The sequence below is a fragment of the Orcinus orca genome, chromosome 7 (genome assembly GCF_937001465.1).
Source record: "Orcinus orca chromosome 7, mOrcOrc1.1, whole genome shotgun sequence".
NCBI lineage: Eukaryota > Metazoa > Chordata > Mammalia > Artiodactyla > Delphinidae > Orcinus > Orcinus orca.
The window spans coordinates 114,776,293-114,788,965 of NC_064565.1; positions in this window are offsets into that span (position 1 = coordinate 114,776,293).

Sequence of the window (12,673 nt, forward strand, 5' to 3'; positions counted from 1 at the left end):
AACACTTGAATCTGTAGGCTGAGTAAAGATTGCCCTCAACGATGGGTGTGTGGGGAGGTGGTGGCTGGGGGGATATCATCCAATCCTTTGAGGGCCTGACTACAAAAAAAAGTGGAGGAAGGGTGAATTCACTCACCCTTTGAGCTGAGATATCCATCTTCTCTTGCCCTCGGACACTGGCACTCCTTGTTCTCAGACCTTCACACCCAGGCTGAATTCTACCACCTGCTTTCCTGGTTCTCTCCTATCTATCTATCTATCATCTATCAATAATCTATCTCTCCATCTATCCCTCTAACTATCTATCTATCAATAATCTATCCCTATATCAATCATCTATCTCTCCATCTATCATCTATCTAGTTATCAATAATCTATCCCTCTATCCATCTATAAATCTATCCCTCTATCTATCAATAATCTATCCCTCTATCTATCAATAATCTATCCCTCTATCAATAATCTATCTCTCCATCTATCCATCTATCTATTTATCAATAATCTATCCCTCTATCAATAATATATCTCTCCATCTATCCATCTATTTATCAATAATCTATCCCTCTATCCCTCTATAAATCTATCCCTCTATCTATCAATAATCTACCCCTCTATCTATCTATCTATCTATCTATCTCTCTATCTATCATCTGTCTGTCTCATCTGTGTCCCATTGGTTCTGTTTCTCTGGAGAGCCCTGACTAATACAGAGTCTTTGCATTTCTTCTCCCCAAGCCTCTGCCAGCATTTCCCATTACAGTGGATCTTTTCCGGGATGCTGCCCAAGACCTTGGCAAGTCCCCAAATGTACAAATGACGTCATATCCTTTCGGGCTCCTGCGTGTGAGAGGCCCTGCGTGAAGAGAAGCCATGCCGGCTCAGCATGGAGACCCTTCCCCCAGGGAATCCACGCTGTTCCTTCCTTTCATTCTAGCCTCGAGGGCACGTTGTCTCAGAGAGGCCTTGCAGCTGAAGTGGCCCTGCTCCCCCCGAGCACCCCGTCACCCTGTCTGCTGTCTCATCACCTGTCTCTCAGCTTCTCTGACCGTCTGAAGCTGCCTCCTGGGGCTGTCGTTTGTATGTGGTGGACGGGGGCAGCTGGCTCAGGAGCCGCTGTCTGAAGGCACCGCTGCCTCCTTGCCACGTGACTTTGGACAGTCAGCTTAACCTCTCTCCGTTTCAGTTTCCTCACACGCAAAATGGGAGTGGGAACAGAAGTATCTAATTTATGGGGTGATTGTGGTTAAGTAGAATAAGACACGAGCTACACCAGATGGTGAACATTCAAGAAACACCAGCTGCTACAGCTCTGGGCTGTGGAGTTCAAGAGATAGACCTCTCTCCCCACCTTACACTAGAGTGTACACGTTTCTCTTTCTTCTCTGGTCAGTTCCTTCTCTTTGTGAAGCAATGTGGGGATGTTAGAAAGAGGATAACTTGGATCTAATCTCTCCAGTGTACTAATGGGTAACTTAATCCTTTCTAAACCTCAGTGTTCATACTGTACAGTGGGAATAACAGTCCTTCCCTCCTAGTTGCTGTTGGGATAGAATGAAGTAACACACGTTTTATGAATACCTATCAATGGCTTTAACTACTTCTTATATTAAAAGACACATTAAATCTGACAATATCAGATTTATATTTGGTGGATTCATGAAGTGATGTTATCAATTCACTTATTTAAAGAGTAAATCTGCACTTTTTAAGTGAAACCATATATTATATGTCATTTCTGTAAAGCTCTTAAAAATGTTGGGAATCCCACTTATATCTCCATAAACGTCTAGTTACATTTTCATCATCCTCTACATCTGAAATGGTTTTATATTTAATTAATTTCACTGGAACATGTCTTTAAAATTGCATAATTACTAGTGGTGAAACTGCTTTGCTTACTACATTTTTTTCATTAAAATGGTCTATTATTTGAGGTTATATTAGATAAACTTCTGTGGACCTAACAATTATTATAACACAGTTTTGATTGAAAAAGAGCCTTCCGATTCCCAGATAAATCAATTAGCAAGCAAACCTTCAGAATACCACCCTTCTGAACACTTGCCCGTATGGAATACAATCACATTTATTTTCTGAGCTCCTGTCAACCTTTTTAGTCAACTGGCTAGTTTGAAGTGATTTCTCATGAGAAAATGACCAGCGACCATCCCTGTGGATGTGGTGGTAGATACCAGAAGATGCCAGCAGGAAGGCAACACTGCTCTCAGCCCTGGAAGTCCTTCAGCTGCACGTCTTTGTCCTTTAGGGGAACTTCTGTGAGACTCGAGGACTTAGCAATGATGGGGGCAGGAACTTTCCTGATATTCACACTGAATGTTTAAACAGCAACAGAGACAAGGAAAAATTAAGAGCTTGACAGGAAATAGGGGAATCCCTACACAAAAGAAGGAAATTTGGACACAATATGAAATGAATGGAGTTCCACAGAGAGGAAACAGGGAGCTATGCCGTGTTGATATGCAGTCTAGAAAAGAAACAGATCTGCATTTGCCCCCAACAGTACAAGTATGTGCAGCCCCCAGCCAGCTGAGGGGGACAATGGGGACTGTCACGCCTTCAGGGAGATCAGACAGTGGAATGACCTGTAAACATGGACAGTCCAAACAATGTGCTGATGGGCAAGGAGTGGGGATGCCCGGCAGGTCCAAACTGAGAGCTTTCAGGTGCAGGCTCCACCAAGGACACCTTCGTGACCTGAATGTGTGACTTTTGTCACAGCAGCCATTGGTGCTGGAGCGAGAATGACCGCAGAGTGAAGAAGTGGTCAAGCCAACAGTGAGTTCCAGGATTCCACAAATGCCGATTTAGCACAGAGCTTGGAAGGAATAGATCAGGTACAATAAATAGTGCTTAGAGCCCTTGATCAATGCCAGCATAATTACGATGGAGACTGCTGGTTATACGTGCATTCCATTCATTAATTTGCAGAAGGTCTGGGGCAGGTGGGAGAATCAATGAGGCACAGCTCTAAGACCTGACTGCCTAGCCGAAAACCACAGTCACTACCTGTGTGACAAGTGATGGAGGGAATGCCACGTGCATGGGGACACCTAGAAGGGAGAGAGTGAACATTTAGAGAAGGGAGGGTGGTTTAACCTGGGAAATGAACTACAAGTTTTCGGGTGGAGACAAGTAGGAGAAATAGCATTTATGAACACTTATTTTATGACAGAGGTGACACTCAAGAGCAGTGAGAAAGGGGTGGTCTTTACAATAAGTTATTCCAGGACAGTTGGATATTTATATAAAACATATTAAGATGGGACATAGGGAATTCCCTGGCGGTCCAGTGGTTAGGACTCTGAGCTCTCACTGCTGAAGGCCTGGGTTCAGTCTCTGATCAGGGAACTAAGATCCTGCAAGCCATGTGGCACGGCCGAAAAAAAAAAAAAAACAACAGATGGGACATAATCCAAGGCACAAACTTGGATTATCTGGATCAAAGGGAAGTTATTGTCACTCTACCTACAAGTAACTACCTACAACTTCACTCTTAGGCATATACCCCAAAGAAAGCCTTGCACATACGTTAAAAGAGATGGACGTGAGCATGCCAAAACAGCTGAATTCACGATAGCCATCCAAAGGAAGTAATGCAGAGGTCCGTCAGCCACACAGTGGATGAATGAATTGCATGAATAAATTCACCCAGTGGGAGACTGCAAACACTGTCTCAATTGGAGAAGCTCTATAATAAGTATCGCCATCCCGTAACATTAAGTTCTCCAACTTCGCTCTTCTTCCAGATTGTCTTAGTTATTCTTGGTCCTTCGATTTCCACACACATTTTAGAATGACCTTGCCAGTGTCCAAGAAAGTTGAGTGAAAGAACACAAAAAAGCATCCTGTGTAGCTCCACTTACATGAAGATCCCCCAAACAGGCAGAACCAAACTACAGAGGTCAGAGATAAAAGTCTGGAGAAACAACTCTAAGGAAAGGCAAGGATTGCCTTAAAAGTCAGAAGAGCAATGAGTTATCTCCAGAGAAGCAGGAGAAACTGGTACATGACCGAGCTTCGGGTGGTCATCTTTTTCCTAACGTTAGTGGCAGCTACAAGAGGGCTCACTTTGTGAAAATTCACTGAGCTGTACATTTTTATTCTGTGTCTTTTCCTCTAAATGTATTTCCTTGAACAATAATGCTTTTAATCTGTCCACAGAAAATTTTAAAGTTCTGTCCCACACGAGGAACTATAATAAAGGGATGGTATAGATGGTAAAACAGGGGAAGATATTTATAAAACAAATAACCGACAAATGATTACTGTGTGGAATAAAAAATGAACTATAAATCCATTAGAAACATATATACATACATAGCCATGTATGTATGTGTATATGTGGATGAATATACATATATGTGTCTATACGTATACGTGCATGCATACATACATATACATATATATACATACACATACATACATACATATACATACATGTAAATTAGACAAGATCATAGCCAGGCATACAGATGGAGAAAACACAGCTGGTAAATCAAAATATGAAAACATGCACAGTATTATTCAAGTGTTAGAGAACTACAGATTAAAACTACAGTGAGATACCAATTTACACTCCCTGGTTTGGCAGAATTAAGAAGTCTGATAAAAGAGGAAATCCTTGTTGCTTGGAGAAATGGCTGATCCAGGTATAGGGCAGGTAGTTGAGCCTGGAACATCTTGTCATGACCAAAAGCCAGGAGGTTATTACAGATTAGAGTCAAGTCTCAGAACTCAGCTACCAACTTGAGGAGGTTCCTACCATCCGTGCTTTGATGGACACCATGATGCAGTAAATTAACACCATCAAACATGCTTCAACCCGTGAATTCCTGGTGAGGCTCCAAAAGCCAGTGAGGGCTTCCCTGGTGGCGCAGTGGTTGAGAGTCCGCCTGCCAATGCAGGGGACGCGGGTTCGTGCCCCGGTCCGGGAGGATCCCGCGTGCCGCGGAGCGGCTGGGCCCGTGAGCCATGGTCGCTGAGCCTGCGCATCCGGAGCCTGTGCTCCGCAACGGGAGAGGCCAAAGCAGTGAGAGGCCCGCGTACCACAAAAAAAAAAAAAAAAAAAAAAAAAAGCCAGTGAATCCTCATTCGAGGATGTATGGAACCTTACATAATAATTTTTCAGTAAATAAATATATATGGGTAGATGAACCCCAGAAGGAAGAGTGTAGAAAAATGCCCTGGGGAGTGGAGAATTGTGTCTTGTAAGGGGGAAGGAGCTGATTTCTAAAGAATGGGGTACAATTCCCCATGAGGGTTGGAAGGGAGGCACGGGCCCTGCACAGAACATTCAAGTGTCAGAGGCAGGAAAGGGAACCGGGAACCTGCGTAGGGCCCAGCCGAGCTGTTTTCTTGGGTGCGCTGGACACGCAGGGAATTTTAAGAGAAGCAACAGAAGCTAGAGCAACAGGAGCCCTGAATGACAGTGCGAGGAGGCAGGTTTGAATGGAGCCCTCAGAACCTCTCCTGCCCTTGACCTGGGGCAGTGACCAGGAGGAGACCAAAGCCTGAGCTTTTCCTCGCAGACTCCTCACCAATGGTGCCGGTGGGCACTCCCACCCACTTAGCCTCAATACCCTCTCCCCTGCCTCAGTTTACCCCCCTCAGAAAGAAAAGCCTGATCTTTGATGTATCCCCAAAGGAGACACCTGGGGCACATGAATCTTCTGAAAGGCCTCTCAATTACTTTTAGGTTTCATGATGACCAGTTAAACCATTTTTAGTGGAAGACTGAGGAAGTCAGACAGACCAGGCCGGGTCTCCCGCTCAGCCACCAGCTGGGTCCCCAGCTCTGCACCTTGGGTGGACACTTCCACTTCTAAAAGTCAGTGTCCGCTGCTGTGAAAGTCTGAGCAAATGTGTGTGATGCACACAGGTATACGGTGTTCAGGAAAGGCGCTGAGTAATAGGCGTCCACGCACCCCCCGGGGCCGGCCAGCTGCTTGGCCAGGATCTGGCCCCTGTTCTCTTTTAAGTTCCCAGATATCCATCATGTTTATCATCTGCTTTCAAGGTTCCGCTGGCAGGGATGTGTCCTTCTGACCTGCAGGTCAGGGCTCAGAGGTGAATACATTCTTCACTGCTTCTCTGCATAGCTGGCATTCTTTCTCTGAAACCCTGCTCTGAAGGGATATAATCACTCCTGCCAGAGACAACCCCAGGAGAGGGCTCAACACAACCTGATTTTTAAAATATTTGACTCTGTAACACTTCGTCGCTGTGGCTGGTGGATAAAGACAAGGATTCGACACATATGTTCTTAGATGTGTTCTAAACATTCACTTTTTGTTCTCTGATTAAGACTGATCATCTTTTTCACAGTTGGTTCAAATCTTATTATCTGTGTGGTTTGTGTGTAGTTCTGACTCCAGTTAGAAATAAGATTCTAATTTAAGAAGAGATAGGAACCTAATGTGTAAGAAATCTACATGTTGCAAATCATGATTAAAACTATTTTCTCAAAACATCAAAATGCTTCTAAAAATGATGGTGCCTCACCTACAATAAACGTGTATGATTCAATCACGCAGTGGAATAAAAACAAAGAGATCATCATTTCCCCTCTTATTTGTTTAGTTTTTATTGGAGTGCCGTTACTTTCTAATGTTGTGTTAGTTTCTGCTGTACAGCAACGTGAATCAGTTTTACGTATACATATATCCCGTCTTTTTAGTATTTCCTTCCCATTTAGGTCACCACAGAGCACTGAGTAGAGTTCCCTGTGCTATAGAGTAGGCTCTCACGAGGTATCTGTTTTGTACATAGTAGTGGATACATGTCAATCCCAGTCTCCCAGTTCCTCCCACCCTCCCCCCGCCCCTCTTATTGAAATGACTTTCCAATTAGCCTAAAAACATCCAGCAAGCGTCCAATGTGTGCTGAAGCTCTCACTAGGCTCCCCAGCTTAGTGAGCCACTTTCTCAAAGACTTGGTGTTGTATTTCAGACACGTTTCACTGTCCACTGCCTGCCCCTGAATCAGGTTTTCAAACTGAAGCTCTAGGACCAAAATTAAAACACAAATAACTTTGTTGTAATTGATTGGTCCAGCAAAGTAGCTGATTTAAACATCACACTTACTTCTCAGGGAAACCTGGGCTCTTTGGAATTCCCAGGAAGTTATTGTTTGATGAGCTGAATTTTCATGGTGTGAGAGGGTTTGCCTCTTTAAGAGCAATTAGAGATTAGAAAATTTGATAGGTTTATTCCTAGGTATTTTATTTTTTTGATGCGATGGCAAATGGGATTGTTTCTTTAATTTCTCTTTCCGATATATTTCATTGTTAGTGTATAGAAATGCAACAGATTTCTGAGTATTCATTTTGTATCCTGCAGCTTTACCGAATCCACCAATAAGCTCCAGTAGTTTTCTGGTGTTGTCTTTAGGATTTTCTATGTATAATATCATGTTATCTGTGAACAGTGACAGTTTTACTTCTTCCTTTCCGGTATGGATTCCTTTCATTTCTTTTTCTTCTCTGATTGCTGTGACTAGGACTTCCAGAACTATGTTATATAAGAGAGGTGAGAGTGGCTTTCTTGTTTAGTTCTTGATCTCAGAGGAAATACTTTCAGCTTTTCACCGTATAAAATAAGACACAAGGATATATTGTACAACGAGGGAATATAGCCAATATTCTATAATAGCTATAAATGGAGGATAACTTTTAACATTGTGAATCACTATTTGTACACCTGTAATTTATACAATACTGTACAGCAACTATACTTCAATTAAAAAAAAAAGAAGTCAGAAAATTTGAGCCATGTTGACTCAAATTCTCCTAAGCTGTAATAGAAAAGTTCCTGTCTTTCTTAAATTAATGTGCTGGACGTAACTGAATGACTCTCCAATTGTTTTAGCAAAACCATTGCCCAGCTATGTGATCGTGGGTCTGTTTTCCTTCAGAGGATTACACTAACTAATCCCTAAGGCATTTACAGATCTAAGATGCAGAAATTCTCTGAGGTTCTTCAGTGTGACTGATGATCAAGACCCCGCAGGAGCTTTCGAAAAAGACAGATTTCTGGACCTGACGACAACCTACTGAATTTGGGTCTCTGGGTGGAGGGCCCGGGAACTGTGTCTGCTGGATGTTCCCAGGTGCTGCTGAAGACAGAGGTCTGGATACCGATCATTCTGTCCCAGACCACCTGACCACTAAATCCTGAACTGTTTTGATTCTAAATGGATGGATGGACATAAACAAGGCCGAGAGGAAGTCTGTTAAACCAAGACAATATGCAATTTTTTTTCTCTCTGCAGACAGAAAGGGCTCTGTCTGGAGGAGGAGACGTCTGAAGCCCTCTGTTGATTCATTTTCCTTGTGATAATTCCTGAACAAAGCCGACGGGAGATTTTTCCATTGTCACTGCTTTTTTGGGGGGTGAGGGGAGTAGATAGATTCAATGCCTAGTACTTTCACAATAGGAAGGAAAGGCAGGGAAGAAAGAGTTCCATCTGAAAATAATAGCTCTAAAAGCTTCTGTTCTCTAAGGTGGGGGAAGGAGGTGGGGAGAGGTGAGGCACATTCCAGGAAACTGTAGGAAGGAAACTAGTTCATGAAAACCTGATGGGAAGGGACCTTATCCTGGAAGGGAGGTGCACCCCAAACCCTAGATCCTGGCCATAGAAGTCATTGGGTGTGAACTCTGCCTAAATGGCTGGCTTCCTGTCATGTAGCTAGATTTAGATCTTATGCCAAGGGCAAGGGTGACTTCCTATACACATCCTCTGGCACCATGTGCAGATATGAACAGTTTGGAGAGAGAAACGGGAGGCTGGGCCTCTGTAGGTGACCTTGAACCATAGGGAGCTACTCCAGTTTGTCCACAGGCAGCCAGAGACCCACCCTTCGCCACTGGTAAAAAAAAAACTATGAATAAAAGTAGATGGAGAATGATGTAAACTGAGCCTTTGACAGGGTCTTCTGACTCAGAGAACTGGTTCCAGCAAGTAAGACAGATGGGAAATGACAGCATCATCTATGGATTCATTAGTCCTATACATTGGACCCCGGTCAAATGGAACACTGCCAACATGTCACAACAAAATTGTGCTAATGCAATAAAGGGTTTAAACAGTCCGCCAAGCATGCTAACGTGGATATGAATGGCCGGCTTGTTCTACCCTTGTCCACTTATCCCTGGAATGATTTAATTTAGAATCAGAATCAAAGAAAAAAGAAACTCAGTCAAAGCATCACAAAGTTCAGCCCTTGCAAGGACGATAAATTCAAAGTCTCGATATAGCTGGTTTTTTGGCAACCAATTGAAACATTGTACAGGCAACCAAGCTGTCTTCCGTTGGTGAAACCCTTTCAGGTGAGCAAGAACTCAACTAACAAACCTCCAGGTTATCTTCTGAGTGAATGATCACAGAGGACGCAAAAAAAAAAAAAAAAAGAAAAAGAAATTGGCGAAGATGTAGTTTAAGACTGATAATGGGCATTGATACAAAATAAACATCTATAATTGTTTTACTTTGATTACAAAATGTAATTTAAAAAAGCCTTTGGCATAGATTGTATTATTAAAAGATAAATCTCAAAACAAGACAAATAAAAATAATTTTACAAAGCAGTGTATGATCTCAGATCACAGTAGTGGGGTAGGTGTGTCCATGTCTTATATTCCATAAAGAACAATCAAATTGTTATTTTCTTCATGATCTAGAAAAGTGAAAATGTATGGGTTTGAGAGTGGCTTTGAAAGGTTTTGTTCCTTCTGATAGAATTGAAAATGTCATACAGATTTGTCTCTATCAGTGTAGAGGGTAATGGCAAAGAAAATCCGGTATCTATAGTAACGGTGGAGAAAGGGATTTTAAAACTTAGAGGAACAGACCAAACGGTGCTATATGGGAAACACCCAATAACACTAAGTCCTGACACTTTGTAAATCAGAAGTGTCATAATTAAGAACTTTTCTAAATCAGAGTAGATCTACGCTCGCCTTATAATAAGATCTCTGCCTAACAGGCTTTAGTGAAATTGCCCACAGACCTCACCCATCTGACTCACCCTAGAGCCTACAGGAAACAACAGGTACCACTTTTTCTTTGTCTCTTGGGTACATCCTTTAATGAAGAAAGAGGCGAGGGCTGCTGAATGCAGCACACGTTATGAACATTTCCGTAAGCGATGAAACAATATTCATGGTTACTAAGTCATTCATCAATTTCACTATTACTTTTGGGGGCGTTCTCTTAAGACACTGCTCCATTTAAACAAGCGCCTTTTTGCCATAAGACAGCCAATAAATAAGCTGTCTTATTTATTGAGAACTAAAATGAAGTGTTGTAACAGAGTGTTGCTCTAGCTGGGTGGAGGAGGAAAAATTCTGCACAGATCGCATCTAGCCAAATTCTAAAGAACAGGTGTGAGCCAGGGAAACATGCAGGGAAGAGCATTCCAGGCAGAGGGGAGAACTAATGCCAAGGTCCCAGGGAGGAAAAGAGCTTGCCGTGGAGGAAGAGCCTTGGACGGCCACAGAGAATACAGCTTTGAGCGTGACTGCGGAGGAAAAGAAGATGAGCTCAGAGACGCCGGCAGAAGACAGGTCGGGTCAGGGTTTTGTAAGCTGCCTGGGAGTCTGGGTTTTGTTTGTGCTACATCAGAAAGGGTTAAGCAGGGGACTGTCGTGGTCTAAGTCTAATGTTTTTAGAACTTGATAAAATTAGGAGACTATATATATATATATATATATATTTTTTTTTTTTTTTTTTTTTTTTTTTTTCAGTACCCGAGCCTCTCACTGTTGTGGCCTCTCCCATTGTGGAGCACAGGTTCCGGACGTGCAGGCTCAGCGGCCATGGTTCACGGGCCCAGCCGCTCCGCGGCACGTGGGATCTTCCCGGACCAGGGCATGAACCCGTGTCCCCCGCGTCGGCAGGCGGACTGTCAACCACTGCGCCCCCAGGGAAGCCCAGGAGACCATATTTTAAGGGACGGGGGGAGGCAATAATAGAATCCAAGAGGCCAAGTAAGAAGCCAGTTTCACAGGCCAGGTGTGACGGACTGAGCCTCAGACCAGGATGGGGGTAATGAAGATAGAAGTAGAGGAGTTTGGGTATGTTTTAAAGGCAAAGACAGTAGAGCTTCCTGAGGGATGGGGTATGGGGAGTGAGAAAAGAGAGGTGATCAAATATACAGGGGAAGGAGAGGTTTGGTGGGGTGGGGGTCAGGAGCTGGGTTTTGGCCACATTGAGTTTGAGATGCTCCTTGGGCATCTGCGGGAGATGTCAAGTACGCGGTCAGACACGTGGGTCTGGGGTTATGGGGAGATATCAGAGCTGGAGGTAAGATATCCGGAAGCCATTGGTCTCTAGATGCATTTCAAAGCCTGGTACCAGACCAGAATGAAGAAAGAAGATAAGTAGGTCCAGGAGAGCATTCTGAGAGTGAACGGAGGAGGTGAGACCCAGCCTGGAGACCAAGGAGGAACAGCCAGTGAGGGAAGCGGGGGGACCAGGGGAGCCCGGTGAGAAAGAGGCCCAGACAAGGAAGCTTTTCAAGACGTGAAGTGGTCTGCCAGTCGTGGGGTACGGAGGGGTCAAACTGATGATGAAATTAAATTTACAATATCACTGCTCATTTGAATAACGTAAAAATCTGTGAAGTCTATTCTTTGAAATTTAATCATAACATGAAGTTGATATCCATCCACTTAGTCTTTGAAAGGACATAAGTATACCTGTTTCCTTTACTCATTTTACCTGCAGAGTGGGGATTTGGACAAACAGAAAAAGCCCTCCAAATTGAAAGAGAGAATTTTTCTTTTAAAAGTTCACTTTATCTGTCGAGTCAGGTACCATGGGTTTATGTTTCTCTTCAATTCTCATATGCTTCAATATGAACTTTCCACAGTTGACAGAACACACTGGGCTGGGAGTCAGAATCTGCCTTTAACTGTAGATTCGTTACTTTTATGCTATTAGATACGCAAATCGGTTAACTCCTCTAAGCCTCACATTTCTATAATGATTTCCTCCAGCTTGCATTCTGTGATTCTTTCGAACTACCCAAGGCATTCTGGGTAGTGCTAGGCACTTGGCAGGTCTCAAGAAAAATACCTATAGCCTTCCTTGTGGAGGTTCTGAAACGGCCTGTACTTGCGGAGCCAGATCTTGAGACTTAACTATATTAGTAAGAATTCAACATATTCAGACGGACTTAACGATCCTGGAGACTAAACTATTTTAAACCAGGTGAACTCTGTTTACAACGCTAGTATTTAATAATGAGAGAAAAATCTGAGCCCTTACTAATTTCTACCAGAGTTGAGTTATTTCACTGATTTGTCAGGCATTGATTGCATACCTGCTATTCATTTAGCACTGTGTGATAAATGGTATGAAAAGGTGAAAATGGCCCCTTATCTATTCTCACGGTAGTAATTCATAATCTAGAAGAGACCGTAAGCAAGTTTTACGTGTTATCTTATTTGATCTTCACACCAATCCTATGAAGTAGGTCCTATTTGCTAGCTCTTCTTTTCTGAGGAGGAAACTGAGGCACCAAAGGTTAGATGAATTGCCCAATAACACAAAATGATAACTTGTGGAGCCTAGACTCATACTCAGATGTCTGACTCTAAATGATTCCCCCTATCACAGCAGCCTGTTGAGAGGAATTAGCTTGACCACTCAC